This window comes from Hevea brasiliensis, chromosome 6 (genome assembly GCF_030052815.1).
Source record: "Hevea brasiliensis isolate MT/VB/25A 57/8 chromosome 6, ASM3005281v1, whole genome shotgun sequence".
NCBI lineage: Eukaryota > Viridiplantae > Streptophyta > Magnoliopsida > Malpighiales > Euphorbiaceae > Hevea > Hevea brasiliensis.
The window spans coordinates 9108790-9123987 of record NC_079498.1 but is presented as its reverse complement, the minus strand read 5'-3'; the positions used below and the strand labels follow the sequence as shown (position 1 = coordinate 9123987).

At 33.8% G+C, this 15198-nt stretch overlaps 1 non-coding gene across 1 annotated transcript; it reads right to left on the bottom strand.

Annotated features, from left to right (window-relative positions):
- Nucleotides 1–11792: 11792 nt before the first annotated feature.
- On the bottom strand, nt 11793–11899 carry LOC131181146 (small nucleolar RNA R71). The gene has a single exon (XR_009149774.1). It is a non-coding gene; the product is annotated as a small nucleolar RNA R71 (small nucleolar RNA).
- Nucleotides 11900–15198: the final 3299 nt, after the last annotated feature.

Here is a 15198-nt window from a genome sequence, read left to right as displayed (position 1 = left end):
TAAAGAGTTTTAATCTAAATAGAAAACATATTTAAAGACCTAAATTAAATATAAATAATAATTCAAAGTCCTAAATAAACTAGGAAATATAAATGAAACTTATTTTAAAAAAAATAAAGAATTCATCTAAAATTAGAAGTCATTGTAAAATATAGAAAATACAAGTCCTCAGATTTGATGTGCATTTGCACACTACTGTCACATAATATCCGTTAACTAATAATAAGAGAATGGCTCAAACTCTTTTCTAATGAAAAACTTGAGAGAGGATAATGGAGAAGCGAAGATGAAGACATTTGATTTTTTTTTTTTCCAAAGATATATTCATTGCATTACCTTAAATAGGCATTGAATTAATTACAAAGTTAATTTGAGCCAAAGGATTAAAAATAAAAGAATCATCCGAGATGCTCTTTCTAGCAAGGCTATGGGCACCCATGTTCTTTTTCCTATTGGCATAAGTAAAAACAACCTCTTGCATTTGTTCAGCCAGCTTTAGAATGTCCTGCACAATTCCATCAATTGACTGAAATTTAGATACACCCTTAATTGCTTGTGTCACCAATAGTGAATCTCCTTCAATGATAATTCTGCTATATTAATGAGCTTTGGCTAGGAGAAGGGCCTCTCTGTAGGCTATGGCTTCAAGAATCAAAGGATCAATGACACCCTTGAAACTACTGCACTTCCAGCCAAATGGATTGCCATTTTGGTCTCTAGCAATCACATCAGTTGCTCCACAGTTTCTTGCTGAGTCTGTTGCCGCATCACAAATAATTTTAATCTTCCCTGTGGGAGGAGGAGACCAAACTGCAAAATCTTGATGGGTCCCCCTTTGTGGTTTGCTTGGGATAGCTTGAGAAGAGCATAACTCATTAAAATTACTAAAAGCCCTTGCTATGACATCTTGAGGAGAACATATCTAATCACTGAACACAAAATTGTTCCTATGCTTCCAAATTTGCCTCAAAAGGAAAGCCATTAAGACTACTAAATTATCATTATTATTCAAGCCATCAAGACTACTAGATTATCATTATTGTTTTGGTTCCTCAGGGAAGACACGAAAGTTAACCAGCATTCTGGGAAGGAAGAGCCATTGATCATAGTCGATCGAAGCATGAGTGGTGATAAAAATCGTACCTGAGATGCTTGCGGGCATTCCAAAAATATGTGCTTCAGTGTTTCGATTTGACCACAGAACTTGCATTCAGGTGTAATTATAGGCATTTTCAAATTTATAAGCTGATTGCACGGTAACCTTTCTCTCAAAAGTTTCCAAAGGAAAACTGAGATTTTTGAAGGAAGTTTAAGCTTCCATAATTGGCTCCACAACTGGATTGGAATATTGAAAGGGGAGGATCCATGACTTCTTGTGGAAGATGACAGCATTTGTCGTTTGATATTACAAGCCACCACATAACCTGACTTCACCAAACATTCCCCTGATGGAGAAAAGTGCCAAATCAATTTATCCTCACCTCTGAATATGCTGATGGGAATTGCCAAAATGTTATTAATCTCCTCTTCATTGAAAATTGCTCTAATAGCTTGAATATTCCATGAATGGTCCCTTTCATTAATAAGTTGAGACAGCCAATTAATGGAAGGGTCTGCATTGTCCTTTATTCTTGGACTTGTAGGGAAGGATTTTGGGATCCAAAGTTCTGATTTGCAAAGAATAGATTTCCCATATGGCATTGCCACCTAAGTCCTTTTTCCAAAATTTGGCGTCCCCAAAGTATGCTTTGCCAGCCCCATGAATGACAAGATCCTTGTTAGCTTGCATAAAGGAGGTAAAAGGAAAATATTTGCCTTTCAACACCCTAGCCATTAGGGAGTTTGGTTTAGAGATTATTCTCCATCCTTATTTTGCTAGTAAGGCCATGTTGAAGTTTTCTAAATCTTTGAACCCTAGTCCTCCAAGTGTCTTAGGATTGCACATAGAATCCCATAAAATCCAATGAATCTTTCTCTCTTCCTCCTTTTGGCCCCACCAGAATTTAGCAATCATGCTATTAATAGCTTTGCAAAGAGTGGAAGGGATCCTAAAACTTGTCATAACAAACACAGGAATAGTTGTAGCAATGACCTTTATGAGCACCTCTTTACCTCCTTGTGATAATAATTTTTCCTTCCAACCAGCTACTCTACTTTGAATCTTGCTTTTGATGGCTTCAAAGGCTTGAGTTTTAGATCTTGAAATAACTGCTGGGAGACCTAAGAATTTGTCTTGTCCCCCTACATTTGGGATTCCCATCAAAGAAGATATTTGGTTGCGGATATGGCATGGGGTATTGGGGCTAAAGAAAAGAGCTGAGTTAGTACGATTCACCTCTTGACCACTTGCTTCTGAATTTACTTGAACATAGGAAATTATTTTTTCTATGTGATGTTGCACTCCTTTAACTGAAATATTACACATTTTTATGTAATATTGATAATTCTCTATGTAAAATTAATAATAAATAAGTATATCCAATAACACTTAACAAGTGCAAGGTTGCACTCTTTAAAAAAACCAAAACAACATATTTAATACTCCCTCTGTCTAGTTTTATTTATTGTTTTTTAGAAATAATTTTGTCCAAGATTAATGTCATTTTGAAAAAATTGAGAGGTATTAATTAATTTTTTTTTTTTTTAGTTTTACTCTTATATCTACTAAATACTTTTTCCTATAATTTGCTAAAACCCAACTTATCACCTCCTCTTAGTTAGGTGAGATAAAGGTATTTAGTCAAAACAAGGAGTATTTTGCTATAATTTAGGTGATTTAAATACTTAATCACCATACAAAGACCTTAAACAACATATACAAGTGGACAGAGGGAGTATTATTTTTATGAATTTATATAAAATTAATAAAAATATATGTAACACCCCCATTTGCATAGCCTGGTATATTTCACTGTTCCGGTGACCGGTGTCGGTCCGGACAATTAAGGAGATTAGAACCACACTTAAGACAACTAGAGAAGCCATAAACACAAATAACTAGTAATGTTCAATTAGTTGAGTATGAATAAGAAAAACAGAACAGAAGAAGTTAAACGAGCCGAGAGTCACAGCGATGGTTGACCTTCTCAGGAACGACTGCGAAGCCGTTTTAAACTCAAATTTCGAACATTAAAATGTGATGCCGCGGTCCTTAGGACCCTTATAAATACAGTGGAAAAGAGAAAATCATGAAAAATAACTGCTAAGCCAGTCAAATAATTAGGTCAGAGAGCCGGAAGAAATATGGAATTAATTGCAAACCGGGATGAACCGGCGAGGGGCAATTTGGTCAATTGACCCCGAGAGCTGACTCCTGACCTAACTGACAAATAAAATCAGAGAAAAGAAAATTTCAGAATTAAAAATTAAATTAAAGAACTAATAGAAAAAAAAAAGAAAAAAGAAGGAAAATGAAAAAGGTGTAGGGAAATGACATCATGCATGATGCCATAAATCCCATAATTAATAATTTTATTAAATGGATTTTTGGGTCTTCCATAAGACAAAAAGACATAAAGAAAGAAAAGAAAAAAAAATAAAACACAAAGTCTTCTTCTTCAAAACGTCACTCTCCCTCTCCCACACCAAAACCTCCATTAAAGCTCAATTTTGAGCTTGCATATTATAAGATTTCACCATATAAAAGTAAGCCACCATAGTTAAAGCTTGTCTAGGCAACTTGAGAAGAAGATTGGTCATCAAAGAAAGAAGAAAAGAAGAAAGAAAATTGGAGAAAAGGGGAGTTAGAAGTTGCTACACAAAGGTTAGTGATTTAAGTTGCAAATGAGTTTATTACTTGTGTTTATAACTTAGTTAACTTAGAAAAATGCTTAAAATGAAATAAAAATTTGTTGATGGACCATGAATGATTTTCAGCTAGCATGTATATGGGAGTATATTTGCATGGTTTGATGGATTTAATTGGGTATATAAACCTTAGTTAGTTGAATGACTATGGTTAGAGGCATGGAATCAAGTAAATGCATGAGATTAATGAATTAGGGTTTGGACATTAGGGTTTAGAGACCAAAAGTGTAAAAAAACTTGTAAATGATATATTTGACCTAATGTGAAGTGAAAATTGGTCATTTATGACCAAATGAGGTGTGTTAGAAGTGTTGGAATTAAAAGCCAATTCGGATTGGATAAGGTCATGTGCTGGCAGCATGACCAAAATTTCCTTTGAGGGACTAAAAATGAAATTTTACAAGTCCAATGGATATGGGACCAATTGGGGATGAAAATAGCCACTAAATGACACAATTTTCATTTAGGAAGCCTGCCCAAAAAGTGACTAAAACCTAATGAACAAAGTGACCAAAGTTGAAAAATCGCAGGCTGCCCTGCATAAACTGACCAAATAAACAGTGTCTGTTCATTTGGTCATAACTCGAGCTAGGCAGGTCAAAATGACCTGAAATTTTACCAGTGGTTAGATGAAATATAGACCTAAAATTTTCATGAAGAACACCAACCCAAATTATGCCATTAACCCAATCAAATTACTGAGCCAAGTTGGGTCACTGAATCTGCAGACTGCAGATTTGCCATTTGAACAGTAAAGTTTCAATGGCTATAACTCTTTCTAAAAAACTCCGATTTAGGTGATTCTTGAACCGATGGAAACTAAGACATAGTAGAACATTTCATATGAAGAAAATTAGACCAAATTATGGACTTAACTTGATCAAATTGCTGAACGAAGTTGGATCAATAAATCTGCCAGACCCAAAATCTGCAGCATGAACAGTAAACGTAATTTGCTTATAACTTGAGCTACAAAACTCCAATTGGGGTGATTCAAAAAGGAGAATAAACTTGAGACAATAGGGAACATTTTCTATAAAGAAATTTTTGTCAAATTCCAACAGTAAACTGACTAATGAAACAGTAAAATTAGGGACACCAAAACTGAAAATTTGGCAATTTTGCCTAAAAGACCTAAGTTTTGAGAAAATGACCAAAACCAATAAGTTTAGTAACCAAAATGTGGTATGTGGGTGAAGTTGGAATTCCCATACCTATTAAGCCTTAGAAAGTCAATAATTTGACTTGAATAGTGTAGTGAATAGTAACCCGAAACACAAAATTTCAAGAGCGTCGAATTTAGCACGTTAGAGCTAGGTAAAAGTGAAGTTAAATTTATTTTTGAATTTATGTTAAGTTATGGTACTAAAACACTGTAAAATTGTGTGTTTCAGTTGAAAAGAATACCGGGAAAGAACCCGAGGAACCGAGTCAAGGCCAAGAGGCGACTCGCTTGAGGTTTGTGCACAACGTATACTTTTTATAATCATCTTTTGCATACTGTTTTGAATAATGTGAAATATTGGATTATGGCATTCTTATGATATTTGATTTAAATTGTTGAAAGTTATTATGTATATTGAAATGATAATGTTTAGCAAATTGTTAAGATCAGTTTTGAAACTACAGTGTCATGACCATATATTTGAACACCTCACTAGCATGACTAGTGGGGGTAATTAGTTTCGAATTTTGATTCCTTCTCTGGAGAAGTGTTGAGGTGTGCCAGTAGAAGAGGATGTGAATGGATATCCATATATTTGAGCTAGCTAGCCTTGTGATGTGATTTCTCTTTAGCCTCTGGCTATTGAGATTCTATTTGTTTCGAATGGCATGATCTAACTGTGGGTTTTATGAAATGTGTTTTGATACTTTGAAATGAACTTGGTTTGCATTTAAAATCTCATAATGCATGATTTGTACTTAATTCTCATGTTCAGCCAAATTTTTGAATAAATGTGATTTAAGTTTTGCATAAAGATTATTTTGGTATGTTGTGCACCACTGAGTCCTAGTACTCAGCGATAACTTCTATTGTTGCCGCAGATACAGAGACTAGAGGAGCAGTAGACTGAGCTGCTGAGGTGTGAGGAGCTATCAGCTTAAAGTCACCGGGTATAATTTATACCCTAATTGTAAATATTTCTTTTGATGTATGTATTGTATATAAATGTATGGACATGTAAATGGGTCTTGAGCAGCTTGTACAAAGTTTGTATGAAGTTTATAATAAAAATTTAGTTTGAACTTCCTTTGATGTAAATTTTGTAATGATGTATATATAAATTGTTTTGTCTCTAATGAAATATGAATGGAACTATTTTATTTAATTTGAATGAAATGGATTGCTAGTATTTTGATGATCATTGGATAGTGGATTTGAAATTTGAAAGTTGATAAATGTGTTGAGAAATTGATTGAGATTGAGTATGAAATTGAAGCAGTTGTTGAGAAAAATTTTTAGAAGTGCTTTTTACAGGTATTCGAAGAACTGTTTTCTCAAAATACAGAGGGAACTCTGTCAAAATTTTTATAAAATTTGCGTAAAAATAAAATGGGCCAAAAATATTAACTAGTTTTAATTTTAACTAAATGTTTTAAATACCTATTAGAAAATACTCACCACTTGTCAAAAGTAAGAAAATTGTTTTAAATCCCTTGTAGGGTACTTAATGAGTTATCGATAGGTGAAGTTCGGTAGTTCATTAGGTATTCTACGGGATCATGTTATACTTTACAGAGGGGTAAGGTGTGACAATATATGTAAATAATACTTCCTTCATCTACTTTTATATGTCATTTAAGGGTTTTGTATGGTGATTAAACAGAAATCAAATCACCTAAAGTATGGCAAAATACTCCTTAATTTGGCTAAATTACCTTTTATCTGGCCTAATTAAGGGGAGGTGATAAAATGGGTTTTAAGAAATTGAAGAAATAGTTTGTGTTTAGTAGGTATAAGGATAAAATTAGAAGAAAAAAAATTAATACTCTTTAATCTTCTCAAAATGACAAATAATTTTGGATAAAATAACTTTTAAAAGACGACAGATAAAAGACGACGAAAAGAGTAATTATTAAATTTTTTTTTATATAAAATCAAACTTATAATAGCTTCTTGAATTTATATTATAATTGTACCATACCACAAAGATAGTTTGCTTCTAGTTTCATATATAGTAAGAAAATGTAGTCAGTTTATTTAAAGCAATAAATTTTCTTGAGTCTTTTTAAATTAGCAACTGACTTTTTAATTACTAAATTAGTTACAAATAACACTTGATTTATAAAATGGTTGCAAAATTATAAAATTAAAGACACCAAATTTTTTGCAACCGATTATATTTCAGTTACTATTAACAATTAATTTTGGTTGTTAAATCGGTTGCTACTAGGAACTGATAATCTTTTAATCAAAAGTTTTTTTTAAAATTTAATTAATTTAGCAACCGATTTAGTAAGTTAATGAATAAATTACTGTTTCAATAAGGAAAGTGGCCTATAATTTGAAACAAATAAAAAAAGAAAGTGTGACACCCTTTACTCGTCTACAGTGTAGCCGAGTAAAACATGCCACAGTGTGCCGAAGCACTTTCTTTATCTTATTTTATTACCATTTCTGATTTTATTAATTAAAATGCTTTTATATAAAATTCACGTATATAAGTCCTTCAAAAAGAAAATTTCATTAATTTAAATTTCTGCAAATTTTGTAAAAAATTCGGTAGAGTGCCGGCTATAAATTCGAAAAAGAAAATCTTATGAACCTGTTAAAAAGATATTTCCAATATTTTTCAAGTCCACAACTCCAAATATATCATCATTTCTCAACAAATTCTCATCAATTTCACAAACTTTCAATTATTTAATTCACATCATAACTCAAATCATAAATAAATACTCAAATTTTATTCATAAACACAAATTTACAGATAATTACATTAATACAAAATTACATTACAGAAGTTTCAAATATACATGATAAAATAAAAGTTTAATTACAAAGTTTGCAAAAATTACAAAATACCAAATGTAGCCTAGTGTCCTACCAAATGCACTATAGCTGAGAGGTGACACGGGATACTCGCAGATTTGATTCTCACCCGGACTAGGGTCTACTGGGATCACACTCTGTATCTCCAGTACCTACGCGTGGCAAAAGCAACGCGCTAAGCAATACTGCTTAGTGGTTGCCAATAATAAAATAAAAAGAGCTAAAAAGAAATAAACATGTAGAATATATGTTAATTTTTCATACAGACAAGTTTCTAGCAATTATTTGTAGTATTATTATTTTGGTACTTATATCAATAATTGATTAACATTTATCAATATTTATTTTTGGTTGCCCAAGTAACCTATACCAGTTGACTGTACTAGATAAAAGGGTAAATTAGCACTGGATACCACGTACCTCGAGCCGTCACACAATCGGTCACATAGTGTCTCCCGGTGTGCAACAGAACAGCTAATAAGCTGTAATAAATATTAGGCACAAGGCCAAGTATCACAATAAGATCAGAATAGCTAAAAGCCATAAAATCACAGAATGACTATTTAAGCCATGAATCACAGAATAGCATGATGCCATATGCAGTACTGCTATCAGAACCCTATTGGCATGTCAACCTATCCAAACCAATCACACTAGGCCTATTAAGGCATTTAACAATTTTTTTATTATGCTATTATTTGAAATTGAAATTTAATTGTTACTATTCATTCCATTAGTCAAGTAAAATATTGACTTTTTCATAGACAATAGGTATATTGGTTCTAATATCCCTAACATACCACATTTTGCATTCAAAAATTGTTGGCATTGGTTGCCAATATCATTGCAAAGCTTAGTGTTGGTTATTTACAATTTTTAGATTTCAAGCACTAAGTTTACTGTTCAATTGGTCATTTTTATAGTAGGAATTTGATAAAATTCTCTTCATGAAAGTTGTTCCTTTATGTGTCTTCTTTAATTTCCTTTTTAAATCACTCCATTTGGAGTTTCCTAGCTCAAGATATGCTAATTTGAACAAGACTGGCTGGATTGGTATCTACCCAGAATTTTTGGGCAGAATCCCATTCAGCTAGATTTGGTAGTTCAACTTTGGCTAAAACTTTCATTTGGTTAAGTCCAGAATTAGAGTTTGTGTTTTACATAAAAGTTGTTCTAAATTGTCTAAGCTTTTCATTGATATAAATTTCAGGCCAATTGGACCTTTTTACACTGAGTTATGACCAAATGAATAAACACTGTTCATTTGGTCATTTTGCGCAGGCAGAATGTGTGTTACTCGGATTTGGTCAATTTTTAGGTTAGTCTATTATGGTTTTATGGCTAGAGTCTCTTCATCAAAATGGTGTCATTATGTATCTAATTTCATATCCAATTAGCCTTGCACCAATTGAACCTATACAACTCAAGTTACAGCTGCCCAAACCTGCTGGACTCACATCCAGTCCTGCAGGTCACCCTAGGCAGCATTACTAACCTCAATTCCATTGGCACAAATCACTCCAATTCCTCATCAAATATAGCCAAATGGTCACTAATTGACCATTACAACATTAGTTTATGTCAATTTCATCCACCCCTGATAAGTGCATAATTTATTAATTTTACTTCCATCACATTTAGTGTTTCTAGGGTTTCTTTATGCCTAATTCAGTTGATTAAAGTATAATTATCTATTAGGTATATGTTTAGAGAGTTATTAAAATAATTATGTTAAATGAAGAAATTTTTAGCATGTGTATTAATTTGACTCTTGCTATAGTTTTCAGGGTTTTGGTGAAGTTCTAGAGCATAGAAGTATGGAAGGAAGCTTGGAAAGGTAAAAAGACTGAGAAGTGTTGCTAATACAAAGTACATGGGTCGTGTAAGCACAACCACGGACCCATGTAACATTCTGCCAGAAGAAATCCAAAGAGCCGAGGAAGAAACAAAGTACACGGGCCGTGTAACTTGACCCGTTTAAATCCTGGAGACCCGTGTAATCTTCTGTGTCAATGCAAGACATACCCATTCAGCTCCAGTAAGTTACACGGCCTTGGGCCATGTAGTGATACACGGGCCGTGTATCCGTTGACAATCAGTTTCCTGATTTTGCTCCAGTTATAGTTTTTGACAGAGAAAAAGATTCCTAACACCTCAGGGACTCTAAAAACCTAACCGTAGGCCATTTATTATATATAGAAGAGGCATTCAGACCCTCAAAAGAGGCCTCCAACACCTTCATTCGATATACATTTTAGATTTCTTCAATTTTCTACTTTATTTTTCTGTAAGCCATAAACATGAGTGGCTAAGTTCTTAATTTAGTTTAAGATATTCAAGTTCTTTTGCCTGATTTGTGAGACCAGGTTCTTAATTTAATTTATGTCTTTTGAATATCTATTATTTTCTGATTTCATTGTCTTTGATCTATTGAATGATTTGCTAAAAAAGCCTATTAGTTAATTGTTTGATGTGATCAATTGCTAGTTCATCTTCATAATCCGTAATTGTTGTGTAAGATTGAACATGAGTAGCAATTAGGTTTTATTGATTATGATTCTAGTTTTTAATAATAACCTAAGGAAACAATAGGGTGAATTAAATGATTTATGCTTCATAAATTATTATTAAGCTTAATTACTTCTTATTCTTAAAGCAGTTATTAATTTAATGAGGATTGCTTAATACCAATTCAGTTAATAATTAGAATCAACAATAGTGCTGGGCTCGAATTGATGAGTATAGGGAAGTTAGGGATTTTACCTCGCTGTTTGGTAAATCTATATTAAGTATTCAATAAGAGATAATTGTATTTCTTTTGTCTATGATCGAATCAATGCATTGGAATGCGAATGACCTTGAACTAAAGTTTGTTTAATTTGAGAGTTTTTTATTTAATTTTAGATCTTACTTTTTGATTTTTGATTTTTGATTTCTTCTTTGGATTGCGAATTATCTCCCCCCCCCCCAACCTATGTTTCTTTTTTCATTACACAAGTGCATGAAATTTAATAATTCAGTCTTTAGGGTTTGACCTAGATTTACCACTTACTACAAAAAATATTTCATAACTAGTAATTTCAGTTAATTTAATTTCTGATGGATTCGACAGCCATCAAGAATTTTGGCACCATTGCCGGGGACTGAAATTTATTGGATTTCGTATTTTTAGTGTTAGGATATTCTGTTATTAATTTTATTTGTGAAGTGTTGCTATTTTCAGGTTTTCAAAAAAAAAAATTATGGTGTTACTATTCATCGACAGCATTTTGATTGAATTAGGAGGGTGGCCTATACCTATTTTGAAGGAAACGACGTTCTAATCAAGACCAATGAAGAGACCAAAGAATCTATAAGATTCAATGGCCCCATCTTATTGAGGCCAAATTCCATCTTTTTCTAGGGTTTTGAGGCATTTTTCTGTTTTTACTTTGATTTCTTTTTGTTTATGATAAGAACTTCTCAATCTGGTGAGTTGATCTTTGATCCAGAAGTAGAAAAAACAGCTAAACAGTTGAGAAAATTGGCTAAGCAAGCTAGGTAGATTACGAGTGCATCTGAAGGAGTCCAATCTTTAAGGAAGTTAAGTTTGGATTCGGATTTAGATTCAAATTTCGAAAATGAAACCATGGTTTCTAGAACCTTGAAAGAGTTGGTTGCTCCTGATCTAAACCAACAGCCTTTGTGTATTCAATACCCTGCTTTAAATGTTGCTTTTGAGTTAAAATCTGGACTAATCCATTTGTTGCCTAAGTTTCATGGTCTTTCAGGTGAGGATCCACATAAGCATTTAAAAGAATTTCATGTTGTGTGTTCCAGCATTAAACCTCAAGGAGTTTCAGAGGATCAAATCAAGCTTCGAGCTTTTCCTTTCTCACTGGAAGGAATAGCTAAGGATTGGTTATATTACCTTCCTTCTGGATCCGTCAACTCATGGAATTGGATGAAGCAGATATTTCTGGAGAAGTATTTTCCTGCTTCTCATACTGCCAACATAAGAAAAGAAATTTGTGGCATCTGACAGTACAATGGAGAGAGTTTGTATGAGTATTGGGAACCATTTAAGAAACTGTGTGTAAGCTGTCCCCATCATCAAATAAGTGAGCAGCTCTTGATTCAGTATTTTTATGAGGGACTTCTACCAATGGACCGCAGTATGATAGATGCTGCTAGTGAAGGAGCTTTGGTTGACAAGACACCAGAAGAGGCAAAGAGGCTGATTGCTAACATGGCAGCAAACTTTCAGCAGTTTGGAATGAGAATGGATCACACACCTAGGAAGGTTAATGAGATAAGTACATCTAACCTTGAGAAACATATTTCGGATTTAACTTTTTTGGTGAGGCAATTGGCTGTAAGGAACATGCAAACAGTTAAGGTATGTGGAATTTGTTCAGGTTCTGGTCATGCTACTAACATGTGTCCTGTATTACAAGACGATGAATCAATGCAACATGCTTATGCAGTAGGAGATTATGGACAGCCACAACGCAAGTATGATCCCTTTTCCAATACTTATAATCCAGGATAGCGAGATCATCCTAATCTGAGTTATGGGAATCAACCTGTGCATAATCGATACCAGCAGCAGAGACAAGTGAATCAACCACCTCTGCCTCCCTCAAATCAAGTTATGTCACTTGATGAAATTGTTAAGGCTTTGGCTAACAATACACAACAGTTTCAACAGGAGACCAGAAATAGCATTCAAAACATAGAGAGGCAGATTGGTCAGTTAGCCTCATCTGTGAGTAAGCTGGAAGCTTAAGGTTCTAGAAAGCTTCCATCACAAACAATCATGAACCCCAGAGAAAATGCGAGTGCTATAGTGTTACGGAGTGGGAAAGAAGTTGATAACCAGACTCCACATGAGCCAATGAAAAAGAAGAAGCAAGGAGCAAAATAGTCTGAAGTTCCTGAAGTTGAGGTAAATACTGAACCTAAACTGAATAAGGTTAATAATTATGTTCTTCCTCCATTCCCTTGCAGGTTGGCTAAGACTAAGAAAGAAGAACAAGAGAAAGAAATTTTGGAGACTTTCAAAAAGGTGGAGGTGAATATACCTTTACTTGATGCGATCAAACAAGTCCCCAAGTATGCTAAACTCCTTAAGGAATTATGCACTACAAAGCCCAAGTTGAGGAATATTGAGAAGATAAGTGCAGGGGAAAATGTGTTAGCATTAATTCAGCAAAAATTACCCCGTCAATGCAAGGATCCAGTTTCATTTTCTATTCCCTGCAGAATAGGTGATTCTAAATTTGAACATGCAATGGCAGATTTAGGAGCATCTATTAATGTTATGTCAAATTTAGTTTCCCAGACTTTGAATTTGGGTCCTATGAAAGAAACCAGTGCCATTATTCATTTAGCTTATCGTTCTAATGCTTACCCATTGGGAGTAGTTGAAGATGTGTTGGTGTAGGTTGGAGAATTGATTTTTCCTGTAGATTTTTACATTCTGGATATGGAGAATAGTGTTCCCACATCAAAGTCAGCTTTGATTTTGTTTGGAAGACCTTTCCTAAAAACTGTCAAGACAAAAATTGATGTGAATGATAGTGTAACACCCTCCCTGTAGCAACTCCGTACATTCTACTGTTCCGGTGACCAGTGTCGGTCCGGACAGCTAGAACATCCGGAAAAATATTTAAACTAAAGTGAAGAACCATAATTAACTCAAATATTAATAAGAAAAATTTAGGAAAAACTTTAGAAATAAAATACAACCAAGTTAAATGAGTCAATACCCTAGTGATGGATAACCCAGTGGGAAGTTGCGGTTCTCGCAACTAAGAGCCCTAGACCCAGGGGAAAATTCATAAAATAATTTTTGGGACTCTAGATAAGGGTCGTTGAGGTTCTTATGGCATTAGAATGCCAAGAAAATGCTTAGGAAAATTTTTCAATCGGTACAGACAATTTTGGCTCAATAAGCCAAACGGAGGGCATTTTGGTCATTTTGTCTTCAGAGATTATTTTTGGCTGACTTGTCCAGTTAAGTAAATAATTATTATGACATAAAATGTGAATAAATATTACTAAAAATTGAATTGAAAATGAGTAGAAAGAAAAAGAAAAAAAATAAATTAAATGGGAATTTATGACATCATATGATGTCATTAGTGTGCCTCCACCAATCACATGGTGACACATGGCTATAACCCATTTAAAATGACTAAATGGGCAGAAAAAAGGAAAGAAAAAAATTCAGTTCTCCTCCTTCCTTCAGCCAAACAAGACACTTCTCCTAACCCTTACCACCATTAAAGCTTATCCAAGCTTTATAACCCACCCAAATCTCACTTGAAACCCTAAGTCCACTTCAATAAAATTTGTCTCTAAATCTTGAGCAAGTGTTTGGCTACCAAGAAATCCAAAGAAAGTGAAGGAATTTTGAGTGGAAAAATTCTGCTCAAAAGGTTAGTGTCCAATCTCCTCATTTTCTTGCTTAATTCATGTTTAAGGCCATGAGTCAAGTGGAAATTGTCATTAAAACATAATATAATTTATGTGTATTTATCTATACAATTTCTACAACTTAGGGATGTTAAGGGTTTCATCAATTTCCTTGAAACAAAATGGTATGTGAGCTGCCTTGACATGAGATGAGTGTTTAAACATTTAAGTGTAAGTAAAATGTATGTATGGAACTAGAAAACTTGGAGACTTGAACAAAATTAGGTTTTGCTCATATAATGGTATATGAAAATTGTAATGGTCAATTAGTGACCATTTGACTATATGTGAGGAGGAATTGAAGTAATTTAGGACAATGGAATTGAGGTTAGGCAAGCTGTCCTTGGCTGACTTACAGGACTGACTATGAGTCCAGTAGGTTTAGGCAGCAATAACTGGAGTTGTAGAGGTTTAATTGGTACAAGGCCAATTGGACATGAAACTAGACATATAATGGCACAATTTTGGTGAAGAAACCTTGCCCAGAAAACCAAACCAAGTTGACCTAAAAATTGCCCTAATTCGAGTGACTTGCATTCTGCCTGGCAAAATGACCAAATGAACAGTGTTTATTCATTTGGTCATAACTCAGTGTAGAAAAGTCCAATTGACCTGAAATTTTACCAACAGAAAGCTGAGACATAGACCTAAAACTTTCATGAAGAACACAAATCCAAATTCTGACCATAACCTAGTCAAATTGCCAACCAAACTTAGGTTACCAAATTTAGCAGAACCAGTTTTGCCCAAAATTTTGGATTCTGTCCAATTCGACCAGTTATGGTGTTTAGGCCATAAATTGAGCTACAAAACTCCAAATGGAGTGATTCAAAAAAGGAAATGTAACTAGAGAAAATAAGGAACAACTTTCATGAAGACAATTTTACCAAATTCCTACTGTACAAATGACCAATGGAACAGTAAATATGAGGCTGGAA